The following is a 15,565-nucleotide window of genomic DNA, read 5'->3' as shown; positions in this document are numbered from 1 at the left end:
TATTTTGAGTAAAGTATAATATCCTTTTAAATATCTGTCATTGTGTTTATATTGTGTTTTATCCATAGTCTAGTGTACTTGTACACTTCAACTAGCTGAGCTATCACATTCACATAATTGACCTTATTTAGGTTTAAAAATTAGTCTCAGATCCAAACTTCTCCCAATCAAACTGAATATAAAATTCAATCATATTTTGATCATTGCAACCTAGAAGTACATCAAGCCTCGCGTCATTAATTAATCCTGTCACACTGTACAACGCAATGTCTAACCTGTCTTCTGTTGTAAAATATGCTGCTCTAGGAAATGATATTAACTTCAAGGGAGGAGATGCTCCCACAAACAATTATTCTGGACAGAATTAGGAAGAGTCAGCATGGATTTCTAATGGGGACGTTCTGTTTAATTAACATTCTGGAATTTTTGAAGAGGAATAGAAAAACTCAATGAAACTAACACTGTTAATGTTGTATTCATGGACACCTGGGAGATGTCTGATACATTGCCATACAACGGATTTGTGAGGAACGTTATAAATCACAGAATAAAAGGGTCAGCAGTAAAGTGCATACAATACTGGATGAGGGATAGCAGAGAATAATGATAATTGATATATTTCAGGCTGCAGGAAGATTTGTAGTGAAGTTCTCCAGGGGACAGCATTAAGACCTTTCCTTTTCCTAATAAAGTAGAATCTCGATTTTCCGAATGAGACAGGCAGGAAGTATTTTCTGATAATCGATCTGATCGTAAACAAGCAGTAATTTATGAGCATTGGTTATTTGAACTTTTCTCAGTTTTCTGGCAATGCACACCATAATGCCATTTAACCAACAACTGAATACTGAGTCACCTAATACCGTTTTTACAGGACTTTGAGATCTTGTTCAGATATTCCAAGATTTGGATAATTGATCTTCGGATAATTGACGTGATACTTATATTAATGATCTGGATCTTGGTTTACTAATAACAACTTCAGACTTTATTGATGACATGGAACTTGGAAGAATTGTAAACCATGAGGAGGATAGTGTAGAACTGCAAAAGGTCATTGACAAGTTAGTGAAGTGGGCAGGTAGGTGGAGAATGAGATTCAATGTAGAGAAATGTGAGCTGGTGCATTTTTACAGGAACAACATTAGCAGTTATATAGGGAGTACAATTCTAAAGGAGGTGCAAGAGAAAATGGACTGAGTGTACAGATTATTGAAAGCAGCAGAACAGGTAGAAAGAGCAGTAAATAGAGCATACAGTGCACTCAGCTTTATTAAAAAGGGTATAGAGTACAGAAATAAGGATATGATGTTGACAACACCTGTTAAACCTTAGCTGATCCCTTGTGCACAGTTTTGGTCATCACCTTATAGGAAGGATGTGAGAAAGTGCAGAAGTTATTAACAAGACTGGGCCCAAGAATAAGAATTTCAACTATAGGGATATCTTGAAAAAGTTGAGACTGTTCTCCTTGAAGAGAAGACGAAGGAGATCTGATCGAGATTTTCAAAATTGTGAGTGGGCTAAATTGCCACAAGTATTTTACAGTAAAATTCCAATAAAATACAATGAAAAGCTTTCATTTGTCACCACAAAATGACACCATTTTGAATAAATTAAGAATATGGAAAAGAAAGATATAGCTTGAAGAGAGTCCTGAGCCAGCTCATCACCATCAACGATGTCTGCACCACCAACCCTCTGCAACTGCCTCGGCGTCATCCACACTGAACCCAACCAACACCACAATAGCCAATCCCCAGCCACCACTTCGTTCCCTCCTGCACAATACCCAATAACATCAGAGTCACAGCTCTCACCACTGGGCCCACCACGTCAATGTTGTCTTGACGCCCTTCCACTACTGCTTCACTGTCGCCAGCACCAGACCCAACCAACAACAAAGTCGCTGAACCTCAGGCCATCTTTTGCCATGAGGCCTATCTTGCTAACTTCATCTCTACCAATATAGCAGCACTGATTCCAGGTCCGGTGCTTGCTCCAGAAAAGTAATTAGGTGCTCACTGTCCTCTGTGCTGGACCTGCTCAAGGTCTGCTGTAGGCCCACCTGAGGTCTGTGCCTTGGGCCCGCCCAAGATCCACACCTTGGGCCTGGCTCGAAACCATTTGAGATTCATGCTGTAAGCTCACTTGAGGTCCATGTGCAAGGCTCTCACCACCGCCAATGTAAAGGATTAAGTCAGTAAGTTACAAAAGGAAAAGAGAAGGGAAAGGAAGAAAAAGATAAGCAGTCAGAGCTGATGAGCTCCAGCACAGGAGCCCTACTCTGCTGCCATCTTGGACTGGACAACTAGAGAGATAAACTATTCCTGCTTATAATAGAAACAAGAGTCACTGGGCATAAAATTAAAACAATTTTCAAAAGAAGTGTGGGTGATACAAAGAAACTTCTCTCACTCATTGAGTAGTGAGGATATGGAATGCACTGACTGGAAGTAGGTGAGGCAGATTCAGTTGAGGCATTTAAGGACAGCATTCGGAATTTTTTTTACTTTTTTAAATTTACTTCAATTCAGTTACTGAGTTTTAGATGCTACATGTATTCAGATATCGGGCCTTTAGTTTTGTCTTTTTGTGATCATTGAAACATAGTGTCTTGACTGTTGATTTATTGCTGGCATTTGCTTCTCTCCGCACTTCCTAGCATTCTCTGACCCTCATCTCCCATATCACTATTTCCTTTCCTTACCTTGTCTTTACTCTTTAATATACTTCCTTCCACATTTGACTTTTGGCCCCACCATTTAGTTTTAAACCCTCTCTGGTAAACAATTCACAAGAGCACTGGCCCCAGCAATGTTAGAGTATAAACCATTCCACTTGCCCCAATATCAGGACCTGTATTAGGCTGTCGAACTGGAACACGTTCCTCCCACACGAGTCTATGAACTATATATTCATTTCTCTAATCTTATGTACTCTATGCCAACTGCAGATGACTCAGACAATAATTTAGTGCCTAGCTCCACACACTCACTATGCAGAACATCTTTTTTCTGTCTATGTCATTGGCACATTCATGATCCACAGACATTGAATCCTCCCCTTGCCTTTGTAAATTTCTTTCTCGCCCTGAGCAGATGTCCTAAGTCTGGGCATTGGGCAGGCAACACAGCCTTACAGGCTCTTGGTGTTCGCTGCAGACAATGATGACAATCACCCTTACTCAACTATCTCTTACTGCTCTTATTACACTCCTGGTTGTTCTCTCCTCCCCCACCAACTTAAAAGGCTTGTTGTATCACAGTACCATAGTTAGTTTACACATACAACCTGCAATGCCCACTTCCATCCAAACAGGCTGAAAGAACTCAAACCTATTGGATAATCACAGAGGCTGAGGTTCTTGTGCTTCTCTTTGGGCTCTCCTGGCTGCGTCACTCAGTGTTCCTTTACCATGGAACAAATCAGAAGACCCTATTCTAGGTGATGTGACTGCCTCCTGGAAGAAACAATCCAGGAGATGTTCTTCCTCTCTGACGTATCCCAGTGTCTATAGTTCATCTCCAGCTCATAAACTCTGAGGCAGAGCTGCTCAAACATCAAACGCTTACCGCTGGTGTGTTCAACCTGGATCACAATGGGATTCAGGAGATCACTGCAGACTTCACTCAGCATCTTAATAAGTTTTAGTTATGGTATTATATTATTCACTGACTTTGATTGGCTTTAGTATATTTGATTATTTATTATTATTTTACATAGAAGGGACCTTAACCACTTACCAGGGGCTTAAAAACAGCTTGCTTCTTTCTCTGTAGCAGAACAAATTGCAATTAGCTCCAATGTACCTCGCTCTGTCTCTGACTGCGTGTTATTGGATCCCTACCTCACCATTCCTCATCATTGAACAACAGTCAGAAAAGGAGATTCTGACTGATAGGATAAATTCTTGTGATTAAGTTTCCTGACCTCAAATGTTGGATGAAGCTAGCATGCTGCAGGTTTATTTGCATGTGTGTCAACATCTCATTAAAATTACAACTTGATACAAGCTCTTGAATTTCGGAAGAAGTGCTTGCTGTTTTGTCCTAGTAATAACCATAATATGGCTTTAAATGATGGGAAAGCCAAGGGGAAATAACTCCTCCACATCTACTTTGTCAAGTTCCCTTAAAATTGGGTGCATTTCTGTTTCAGTTATGTGTTTCTTATAATGATTTTGGGCTTTGCCTCAAACAAAAAGGAGACAGATTACACCACACCTCACAGCATGCTTCCAAATTCCTTAGGAAGACATGAGGAAAACTAATCAAATGTTAACAGTTATCAGGCCGGGAATTGAATACAAAGGCAAGGATGTTGCGCTTCAGTTATGCAGGGCATTGGAGAAACTACATCTGGAGAACTGTTTTTGATACCGATCACGTTATTCAAGGAAGAATGTGAAAATGGCATGGTGGTTCAGTGGCTAGCACTGTTGCCTTAAAGTGCCAGGGACCTGATTTCAATTCCACCTTTGGGTGACTCTCTGTATGGAGTTTGTTTGCTCTCTCTGTTTCTCCTGGATGCTTTGATTTCCTCCCACACTTTACAGAGGTGTGCAGGTTATGCGGGTGGGCCATGCTAAATTGTCCTTACTGTCCAGTAATGTATAGGCTAGATATATCGACTGTGATAAATATGTGCCGGGGTAGGACGGTCATTGTAGGATCAATGGGCCAAGTCATCTTTTTTTCACATTATAGGGATTGTTTGAAAACATTCGAGCCAATTCAAAGCAGATTTACTGGACTAATATCTGGAATGGCAGAAGTGGGTCCTGCAGATGCTGGAGATTTGAGTCAAGATTAGAGTGGTGCTGGAAAAGCACAGCAGGTCAGACAGTATCTAAGGAGCAGGAAAATCGACCTTTTGGGCAAAAGCCCTTCATCAGGAATGTTTGTGGCTCATTCCTGTTGAAGAGCTTTTGCCAGAAATGTAGATTTTCCTGCTTCTCGGATGCTGCCTTACCTGCTGTGCTTTTCTAGCACCACTCTAATCTTGACTAATATCTGGAATGGATGGGTTGTCTTCTGTGGAAATGTTGGACAGTCTAGACTTGTATCATCTGGAATTTAGAAGAGTAAGTAGCAATTTGATTGATACATATATGATCCTGAGGCGTCTTGTCAGGAGAGACATGGAAATGACATGTCCATTTATGGGGAGATCTAGAACTCAGATGTTACAATTTCAAAATAATTGGCTGTCCATTTAAAACAGGGATGAAACAAAGGATTGTGGGTCTTTGGAACTCCCTTGCTGAAGGGGTGGTAGAAGCAGAGTCCATGAATATGTTTTAGTTAGAAGAAGATAGATTCTTGTTAAGAAAGGGAGTCAAAGGTTGTCAGTGGTAAGTAGGAATGTTGATTTGAGATTATAATGTCGTCAACCATAGCTGAAGAGGTTAAATGGCCTCCACAAATCCTCATTCACACACTTGTGTGATCTCCTATATCCTGCCTGATGGTAGTTGTCGCCCTATTCCTTCCCTGTTCCTGAGTGGGCAAGCAACATCCAGTATTGGTGCAGACTTACAGTGAGAGAGGGCCTATCGCAGCAGGCTTTAAATATGAGGCCTAAAATGTTGGTACCAAAACGTTCTCGTTGCCTGCTCCTTAAGATTCACTGTTCAACATAATAAGCTGGAAAACTGAGTCCAAATAGAAGTGACAACCTTTAACACATCCACATCATGCGGAGAGTCCTAAATGGAAACCTTTGCTCATGATTCCCAAAGTTAAAAGCTTCAGGACTCCAAATGCAACCTTTATCCCAGATTTTGATGTCATAAAACCAATTTTGACAACATTCCAGATATAAGTTGTTATAGAGTCAGAGAATCACAAAGTCCTACATCACAGACACAGGGCCTTTAGCCCAAACTGGTCCATGCTGACCAAAATGTCCATCCGTTCTAATACATTTCCCTGCACTTGGCCTATATTTTTCTAAACCTTTCCTATCCATGTATTTGTCCAAATGTCTTTTAAATGTTGTTAATGTGCCCGCCTCAACCATTTACACTGGCAGTTCAGTCCATATGCCCTCTGTATAAAAAAGTTGCCCTTCAAGTTCCCTTTTATGTTTTCCCCTCTAACCTTAAACAGATGCCCAGTAGTCCTCCATTGCCAAGACTGAGTGCATTCATCCTATCCATGCCTCTCGTGATCCTGTACTCTTCTATAAGATCCTATGCTCGAAAGAAAAACGTTCTAGCTTGTCCAACATCTCCCTATAACTCAGACCATTGAGTCCTGGCAACCTCCTTGTAAATTTCTTCTGCTCTCTTTCCTGTTTAATAACATCCTTTCTATTGTGAGGTGACCAAAACTGAACCCAATGCCCCAAGTCCTGTACAACTGCAACATAACTTCCCAACCTCTATACTCAATGTCCTGACTAATGAAGGCCAGTGAACCAAAAGCCTTCTTCACTCAACTGACGACCTGTGACTCAACTTTCAGAGAACTGTGCATCTGAACTCCAAGGTCCCTCTGTTCTACTACACTCCTTAAGGCCCTATCATTCACCCTAAAACTTCTACCTTAATTCGACTTTCCAAAATCCAAGACCTCACACATTTCAATATCAAACTCCTTTTGTCATTTCTTGGCCCTCTTCCCCAGTGTCTTGATGCAATTTCTGATAACCTTCCTCACTGTCCACGATACTGCTTATTTTAGTGTCATTAGCAAACTTACTAATCATGCCATGTATATTCTCATCCAAATCATTGATATAGACAACAAACAACACTGGGCCCAACACCAACCTCTGACGCACTCCACTACTCACAGGCCTCCAATCTAACAAGCATCCTTCCACCATTACCCTTTGCTTCCTACCGTCAAGCCAATTTTATATCTAATTTGCCCCTGGATTCCATGCGATTTAACCTTCCAGAGCAGCCTACTATGTGGAACCTTATCAAAGGCCTTATCAAAATCCATATAGATTACATCTATCACCCTGCCCTCATCGACCTTCCTGGTCACTTCATCAAATAAATTTGAGGCATGATCTCCCATGCGCAACGCCAAGCTGAGTATTCCTAACCAAACCCTGTCCTTCCAAATGCATGTATATGTTATCTTTCAGAATCTTCTCAAGTAACTTACCTAGCACAGATGTTAGGCTTACTGATCTACAGTTCCCAGGTTTTTCTTTGCAGCCCTTCTTAAAAGCACAGCATTCACGACCTTTGTTAGCCATGGAATACGTTGAGACTTTTAGACAAAGTGGCAAGTGCTACCCAAGTGCAAAATCTTTGCTTCCGTGTGAGAGGTTAATGTTGCATGGATGCAGTTGTGACAACATCAGACGATGCACTAGTACCCCTAGCCAGGGTCTAGAATAGCTACAATAACTATATCCAACAATATGGGAAATTGCCCAGATATGTTCTGAATGTAAAAAACAGGGCAATTCCAAACCAGTCTATCATTGGCCTATCACTTTACACTCGATCAGCAGCAAAATGATGGAAGGGACTATCAAGCAGCATCTGCAAAGGAATAACCTGCTCACTAATTCTTATTTTGGTTCCACTGGGGCCACTTGCCTTCTGAATTCATTGTAGCCTTGATCAAAACACAAACACTGGAGATGAAGTGAGAGTGACTGGCCTTCATAATCAAGGCTGCATTTAACTGCAATACAAGAATTAATGGGAATCAGGAGAAAGTAGTCCACTAGTTAGAGCCACACAAAGAAAAATAGTTGCGTTATTTTTGGAGGTCAGTCATCGCAGCTTGAGGATATCACTATAGGTGTGCTTCAGGTGTGTCCTAGGCACAACAATCTTCTGCTGCCTCATTGATGATGTCCATTTGATCATGAGGTGGACTGTTTTCTGATGTCTGCACAATGTTCAGCATGATTCATGACTCTTCAGATACTGAAGCAGTCCATGTCAATGCACAACAAACCTGGACAGCATTCAGACTTGAGCTGATATATGGCAAACAACACTCACGCACACAAGTGCCAACAAGAAGATCTTAGCGCATATTACCATCTACCACTATGTCACCCATCAAATTTTATCTCGCTCTCTCACTTTCAAATGTAAGTGTTTGCTTAAAATTCATCCTCTCCTGGCCAGTATTTTGCTATTAAAGTATTTACCATGAGTCTGGAAGTTGGCCACTTAATGGACTCACCTCAAGGATCCATCACATGCACGGGAATTGACTTGCTGGTCTCAGAACCACGTCAGAGGGAGGGCACAGGGAAATGAATCTCAAGGCAAGCTGGTAAGAAAACCCAGATCAGTTTTCAGAGACTTAGTTGTTCTAGAAACAGTTATGCCTTCTGACCAACATTTCTCAAATGTATACACACCCTAATGTCAATTCATGCCCTTGTTCTGACACCCAGTCAAAAATTTTAAATTTGCCTCAGTGTTAAAACTGTTATAAAAACTCCATTTTATTCAGACATGACATCAAAGATGAGCTAAGCATTTAACAGAATCTTCAAACTGCTAATTAAAATGGGAATTGACAACCTTCACTGAGATATATTTGAGATTTTGAAATTCAAACAAACATTCATAATACACTTACTAGCACATGAACATTGAGCTCTATTGAAACCTTAGGTACAGGTGCTAATGGTTTTTCTAACTTGCACCAGATCGCCTATCAATTAAAACAGCTCAGAAGTCAATCCTTTAATTCCAACTGCTTGGTATAGCCTTTTTTTTAATTTTCAAGGGATTTAGAAAAATCAAAACAAAGATGCAGGAGTACCCATTTAGCCTTTTGAACCTGCATCACTATTGAATATGATCATGGCTTATCATGGAATCTCAGTATCCCATTCCCACATTCTCTCCATTCTCCATGAAATCTTTAACCACTAGGGCCACGTCCAGCTTCCTCTTGAATATATCTAATGAATTGGCCCCAATTCATTAGATATATTCAAGAGGAATTCCACAGGTTCACAACTCTCTGAATGAAGAAATTCTATCTCATCTCAGTCTTGAATGGCTTACCCTTTATTCTGAGACTGTGACCCTTAGTTCTGGACTTCCCAAACATCAGGAACATTCTCCCCGCATCTAATCTGTCCAGTTCCATCAGGATCTTATATGTTTCTATGAAATCCCCTCTCATTCTTCTAAATTCCAGTGAGTACAAGACCAGTCAGTCCAATCTTTCTTCACAAGTCAGCCCTGCCATCCCAGGAATCAGTCTAGCGAAACTTTGCTGGACTTCCTCAGTAGAAAGAATGTCCTTTTACAGACTGAGAGACCAAAACTGCACACGACACTCAGGGTGTGGTCTCGCCAAGATCCTACGTAACCATTTAAATAACTTTAAGTCGTGCCAGCTAAACAAGTCTTATTTGCCTTTCAAAACATTTATATCAACTCCACAAATTTGTGATTCCCACACTGAAGACCCTTAACACCAAAAAAAGGATATTTTTGAATTTAATGCTCATTTCAAATGGTTTGTCTGAGACCGGGTTTCCATCCAGTGTGTTTCACACTCCAGCCCCTACTGACAGAAAAATGGAATCTGTTGAAAATGAGGGTACAACATCCATATTAAGGACTCAGCCATCATTTTTAAAAGTTTCAGGAAAGTCCAGTCTGGTCTGGTGGAGAGTGTAAAGGCAGATGAGGATATGAAGCAGTTGTACCAGGTAAGAATAGGACAATGTTCTTTACTTACACTTCTAGCCATGTGGTAGTAAGTGTGCACACTATTTGCATTTCAACATTACCATCACTGTCTCAGAAACCTTGCTTCACTTTCATAGTACAGATGTAAAGAAAAACCTATTTAGACTGATGCCATAGTAAAGGGGTAAGTGTAGTCAAAGGGAATTTCATATGACAGTCATTATGCCAAAGGAAGTACTGTAGAGTGAACATGGAGCTCACTGGTCAAGAAGAGAGACACAGGGATTGTAAATAAACAACAGCTCAATGCAATACATCACACCAGCACCTACCTTGAGCAGCATAGCCTCTGAGCAATGTAGACAAATACAGTTAACTGATAAGATTGGAGTCCCTGATCAATGCCATAATTTATCCTATTTAGAATTATTAACAGTCGCAAATTAATGAAAATTTAAAAGTCTTCTGAATTATTTGTAAACGCTTTAAGTTGAAAAATGTTAAAGTTGCTACCAGCTTGAATTCTATAACTGTGAAAAATTCTATAAAATTAGACCTACTCTTTATAGTTGAAGGATAAAAATAATAACTTCCTCATTTTGAACAATTTCAACACAATCAGCCCAGAGAGTGCAGTTAGAAGCAAAAAAAATGTACTGCAGCATTTTGTAATAATTGCTGCAGGTCATGCTCCATGTTTCCTGCTGATTAGAAAGCTGGACAGAATGGAGCTGAAACCTGAAGCAGACAGGTGAGAAAGGTGCTCCAAATCCCTCCAAACATGCTTAAGAACTGCACACTGCCCAAGACGGCTGAAATTATACAAATGGGCTACACAGAGTGCTGTTGCACTTGGGAGTGTGGTAATAGTTACTGAACAAGTCCCAAAATCCATGTTAAAGGCTGAGAGGTCACTGCTGAAATGTGAACTCCTGTTTCTCCCTACTTCTTAACTCGCTCTGTGTTTGTAGAAGTTTCAAATTTTGTTTCAGATTTCCAGTAATAGTGCTTATAAGGGTATAGAAATGAAAATTGATGCTATTCTCACAAAACTCCCTTCTAGTCACTGTACTATTGTATCACAGTTTGTGCTGAAATACAATACAAAAAAAGTTTTTTCTACAAGCATATACCTCTGCATTTAAAATGCTCTGGATGTCATAGAATCATAGAGTCATACAGCATGGAAACAGACTCTTCAGCCCACATTGTCCATGTCAACCAGTTTCCTTAAACTGAACGAGTCCCATACACCTGTATTTGGCCCATGTCCCTCTAAATCTTTATGAAATAACTATATAGAGGTTGGTATCCACCACTACGTCACTCTTTATTTACACATGGAAAGTCCTTGACTCTGATACAGCTCAATCAGAGCCAGCCCTCAGGAATTCTGACACTCCTGTTTATGCCTGTCAGCCAGGGCTCCCTGATTGGACCGGATTAACAGCTCCAATCAGGGAACCTATATTCTATGAGATCCAGCTGGCTGACAACATTACAATCATTACATTTTCCTATCCATGAACTCTCCCACTCTGAGGAAAAAACCTGGGCTATTCACTTTATCACCTTATCAATTCCTGAAGAAGGGCTTATGCCCGAAACATCAAATCTCCTGTTCCTTGGATGCCGCCTGACCTGCTGCGCTTTTCCAGCAACACATTTTCAGCTATTCACCTTATCTGTACTGCTCATGAATTTATAAATCTCTCAAGCTCAACCCTGCACTCCAGTCCCAGAGAAAATGTTTCTAGCCTATCCAACCTCTCCTTTTCACTTAAAATCTCCACTCTCAGTAACAGCCTTGTAAATCTATTTTGCACTTTTTCCATTAATAATCCTATAGTAAGGAGACCAGGGTTGGATGCAATACTACAAATGGCATTATCAATGTGTTGTACAACCAAAATATGATGCCCCAATTCCTGTACTCAGTGCTCTGACTGATGATGTTAAGCATGCTAAACGCCTTCACCATTCTGTCTACCTGCAATGCCATTTTCAAGGAACTTTTTACCTGTACTTCTAGACCACTCTGTTTGACAACACTCCCCAGGCCCCTATATTTAACTGTATAAATCCTGCCTTGGTTTGCCTGACCAAAATGCAACACCTCAGATTTACCTGAATTACACTCTGCTGTTCCTCGAACAACTGGCCTAGTTGATCAAGATTCCATTGTATTCTCATCCACAAACTTACTAACTATGCTTTCTATATCTCATCCAAATCCTTTAGATAGATGACAAATAACAGTGGACCCAGCACTGATTCTTGCGGAACACCGATTCTCACAGATCTCTAATCTGAACAACAACCCTCTACCACAACTCTCCGTCTCCTATCAACAAGCCAATTTTGTATCCAATTGGTGAACTTTTGGGATTCTATTTAATCAAACTTCATTAAACAGTCTACTGTGCAGAACCATGTCAAAGGTCTCGCTAAATTTTATGCTCTGCCTTGTTTCTTTTCTCTCTAAAGCTGTATAGTTTTAATCTTCTTGATACTTATACTTACTTAAACCCTACATTAGAAACCCATAAAGTGAAGGGTTAATTTCTACTTATGTTGGGAATTGGATGAACAATTTGACTCACAGATAAGGGGAGAGCTGAACTGACATTCCATTTGCATCAACGACTGCTCTATCCTTGGAGTATGCTTTATTGGGTTATCTGGAAGTAAGAAGGAAAAGAATCCGGGCCCAAAGAGACCTGCCTATGATATTATACCTTCTTAGCGAGTTAGCAAATTGTCAAATACCAGTTATGTGGAAACCTGCCTGTTTCCAGTATGAAAATACCAGGGTAGACTTTAAGATTGGGGACCAAATGAATGCAACTTCAGTAGGATGCCCTGGCTGTTTGGGTTAATGCATAAATAGTTAATTAGTGAACACCAATCCTTCTGGCTTCCTGTGGAGAAAATTAGGCAACTGGCTGTACTTGGGCAGCCAGCCAATGGCATGGGTTCAGTAAGTTGGGAGAGCAGACCAGAAGATGTTTGTGGAGCTCAGTGCAACATGCATGCTCTTCCTAGGCTCCCAAAACATTCCAGTCTTCATATTATGGATTGATCTCAATGCTGCCTTTATGATTATATAGCTAAATCTTTCAACAACATTAGAAATGGGATGGAAAGGTACTGTGTATGTTCCTTCAATTTATTTTGTAATTCTATGATGTTGGTTGCTCCATAACAGCTGTAGCAGGCCTTAGCTGCAAACCTAAATGAATTCTGGCCTTTCATTGTCAGGAACACCATTTGGAGACTATTTAACCCAAACCATCATCACCTCTATTGTTGAAATAAGACAAGTTTAACTGCTTAGTTTATCCAGGTTAACTAATGCTTCTAATGCAAAGATTTCCGTTAAAAATCATACAACACCAGGTTATGGTCCAACAGATTTATTTGGAAGCACTAGCTTTTGGACCACTGTTCCTTCATCCATCTGATTTTTAACTTTGTTGTGTAATTTTTAACTTTGTACACACCAGTCCAAAACCAGCACCTCCAAATCATGACTACCAAGGATTCCAGTGAATGAGTTGTTTTGGATGAGGTGGAAAAATATTGGTAAGAGAATAAAGGAGAGGGTTGAGAAAAACAAAACTTGTACCTTTAAAAGAATGGAAGAAAAAGTATAAAGAATAGGTGCAGGAGTAGGCCAATCGGCCCTTTGAGCCTGTACTACCATTCAATATGATCCTGGCTGATCATGCAATTTCAGTATTCCATTCCTGCTTTGCCTCCATACTCCTTGATTCCCTTAGCTACAAGGGCCATGTCCTGCTCCCTCTTGAATATATCTAATGATATGTCCCCAACAGCCTTCTGTGATAGAGAAATCCACAGATTCACAACTATCTGAGTGAAGGAATTCTTCCTCTTCCCAGTCCTGAATGGCTTACCCCTTATTCTTAAGACTGTGACCTCTAGTTCTGGATTTCTCCAACATTGGGAACATGTTTCTTGCATCTAGTCTGTCCAGTCCCATCAAGACTTTATGTATTTCTATGAGGTCCACCTTCCCCAGAGGCTGGCACAATGGCTATGGACGGCACAGTGGCTCAGCAGTTAGCACTGTTGCCTCACAGTGCAGGGATCCAAGTTCGATTCCAGCCTCAGGCTATGTAGTGTTTGCACAATCTCCCTGTGTCTGCATGGGGTTCCTCTGGGTGTTCCGGTTCCCTCCCACAGTCCAAAGATGTGCAGGTTAGGTGAATTGGCCATGCTAAAATTGTCCAGGGATATTTAGGTTAGGTGCATTAGTCAGGGGCAATGCAAAGTAATAGGGTAGGGGAATGGGTCTGGGTGGGTTACTCTTCAGCAGATCAGTGTGGACTTGGTGAGCCAAATGGCCTGTTTCCACACTGTAAGGATTCTTTCATGTTCATTCTGTGTTTCTTCTAAAGTCAATGAGTACAAGCCCAGTTGATCCAGTCTTCCTTCATATGCCAGTGCTGCCATCTCAGGAATCAGTCTGGCACTTGCAAACTGTGCACCAAGAGCATGAGTGACTTTCCTTTCCCCATCCAGCTTTTGGGTTCACAGTGCAGTGGGGATCTGGAATGGAGTAAGGAAGTCTGTGGGTGCAGAAACAAACTGGTTAGAAAGCCAATTTCAGTTCTCCGACACATCAGCTCAGCTCTCAATATCATTTAAAAGTTCTCTAACATCTCATCCCTCGCTATCCCTCCACTTAAGTCATCCACGTACTCTCCATACCCTCTACAATTGACACTTATGATCCTTACAAGCTGTGCAATACCAATGAAAATATTCCTAATGCAGATGCAAAACAATTTAACCTTTGACAATATAATCAAACTCCTATTGAAAAGTATATCATTAATAATGCACAAAAAATGTTCTCCGTGAAAAATAAATGAAATTGTGTAAACAAACTATGACACCATTGTGAAACAGTTAGTCATTTCCCCAAACACCTGCGTCAACAGAACTTTGTACCTCAGTAGTTTTAGAACTAACAGAATCCTATATTGAATCATTACATTAAAATCATATCTACATTACAATAGAGCAATTGGATAATGACATTTGGAGGTGTTAAAATATTTTACACTTCCTGGATGTTTCAGACTCTGTTGCAGGATTTTTCCAGTGATCACAAATATTCCAAGCAGGTCTGTTTTTTTTAGCATTACTAGGCCCCGTACCAACACCAGCAGAACCATGTTTTCCTGTGGTCCTCACAATGAAGACCCCAGCTTTGGAAGTGGTACCTTTGCATTTTCTTTTCATGACTTTTCTGGCCACCAGAAAAGCCACAGCAAATGGTGTCAGAATGGTGGAAAAAAAAATTACTTTTTTATCAAAACTAAAAGGACGTTTTTAAGAATTGACAAAAAAGATCTGTTTCCTGGATGTCTAACACTATTCCCTCTACCCTATTTTGATCAACATGAAATAAAGGTTCAGATATCAAGCTCACAACCTGAAATTCCCACCCAACCAGCTCTATGATAGAAATGAACATCTCGAGGCAGTTTCTCCCTCACTCCTGGTTCACAACCATTCAGGAAAGGCATGAACAAAATTCTGGATTTGGTAACCTTCACAAGACCTTATTTATGGTTCTTGTACTCTCCATGCCAACTCATGAACATTTATCTAGTGTGCACAAAGAGTCATGTGATAGCAATGGCATGTCTGGAACTACTTAGAAAAAATACATCCATTTAAAAATGTTTGTTAATTTTACAGCACTATAAACTATTTAATCATGCAAACATTCAAAAACTTCAATCCTCTTAGTGCTGTCAGAATAAGCATTGATACATTGACAAAATTAGTCACAGAAATTAAACTTACTTTCACCACTTAAAGATGTCAATCATATTCAGTTAATAATTTAATTTGTTTTTCAAAACATATTCACTACATCTCACT

The 15,565-nt window shown here is 40.3% G+C and overlaps 1 protein-coding gene across 5 annotated transcripts in view; it reads right to left on the bottom strand.

Annotated features, from left to right (window-relative positions):
* The window catches only part of erg (ETS transcription factor ERG), a 269,582-nt gene that overhangs the window by 148,801 nt on the left and 105,216 nt on the right, over positions 1-15,565 (bottom strand). The window contains exon 1 of one of the 5 annotated variants that reach the window (XM_060833794.1): positions 8,169-8,190. The exons of the other annotated variants lie outside the window; for them this stretch is intronic. The gene's annotated coding sequence lies outside the window, so the exon portion shown is untranslated. Of the gene's footprint in view, positions 1-8,168; positions 8,191-15,565 lie in introns of those variants that run through there. 5 annotated transcript variants of the gene reach the window in all.

The sequence above is a fragment of the Hemiscyllium ocellatum genome, chromosome 12 (assembly GCF_020745735.1).
Source record: "Hemiscyllium ocellatum isolate sHemOce1 chromosome 12, sHemOce1.pat.X.cur, whole genome shotgun sequence".
Classification (NCBI taxonomy): Eukaryota; Metazoa; Chordata; class Chondrichthyes; order Orectolobiformes; family Hemiscylliidae; genus Hemiscyllium; species Hemiscyllium ocellatum.
Note: the sequence above shows the minus strand (reverse complement) of the source record. Positions and strands in the feature narration are given on the sequence as shown.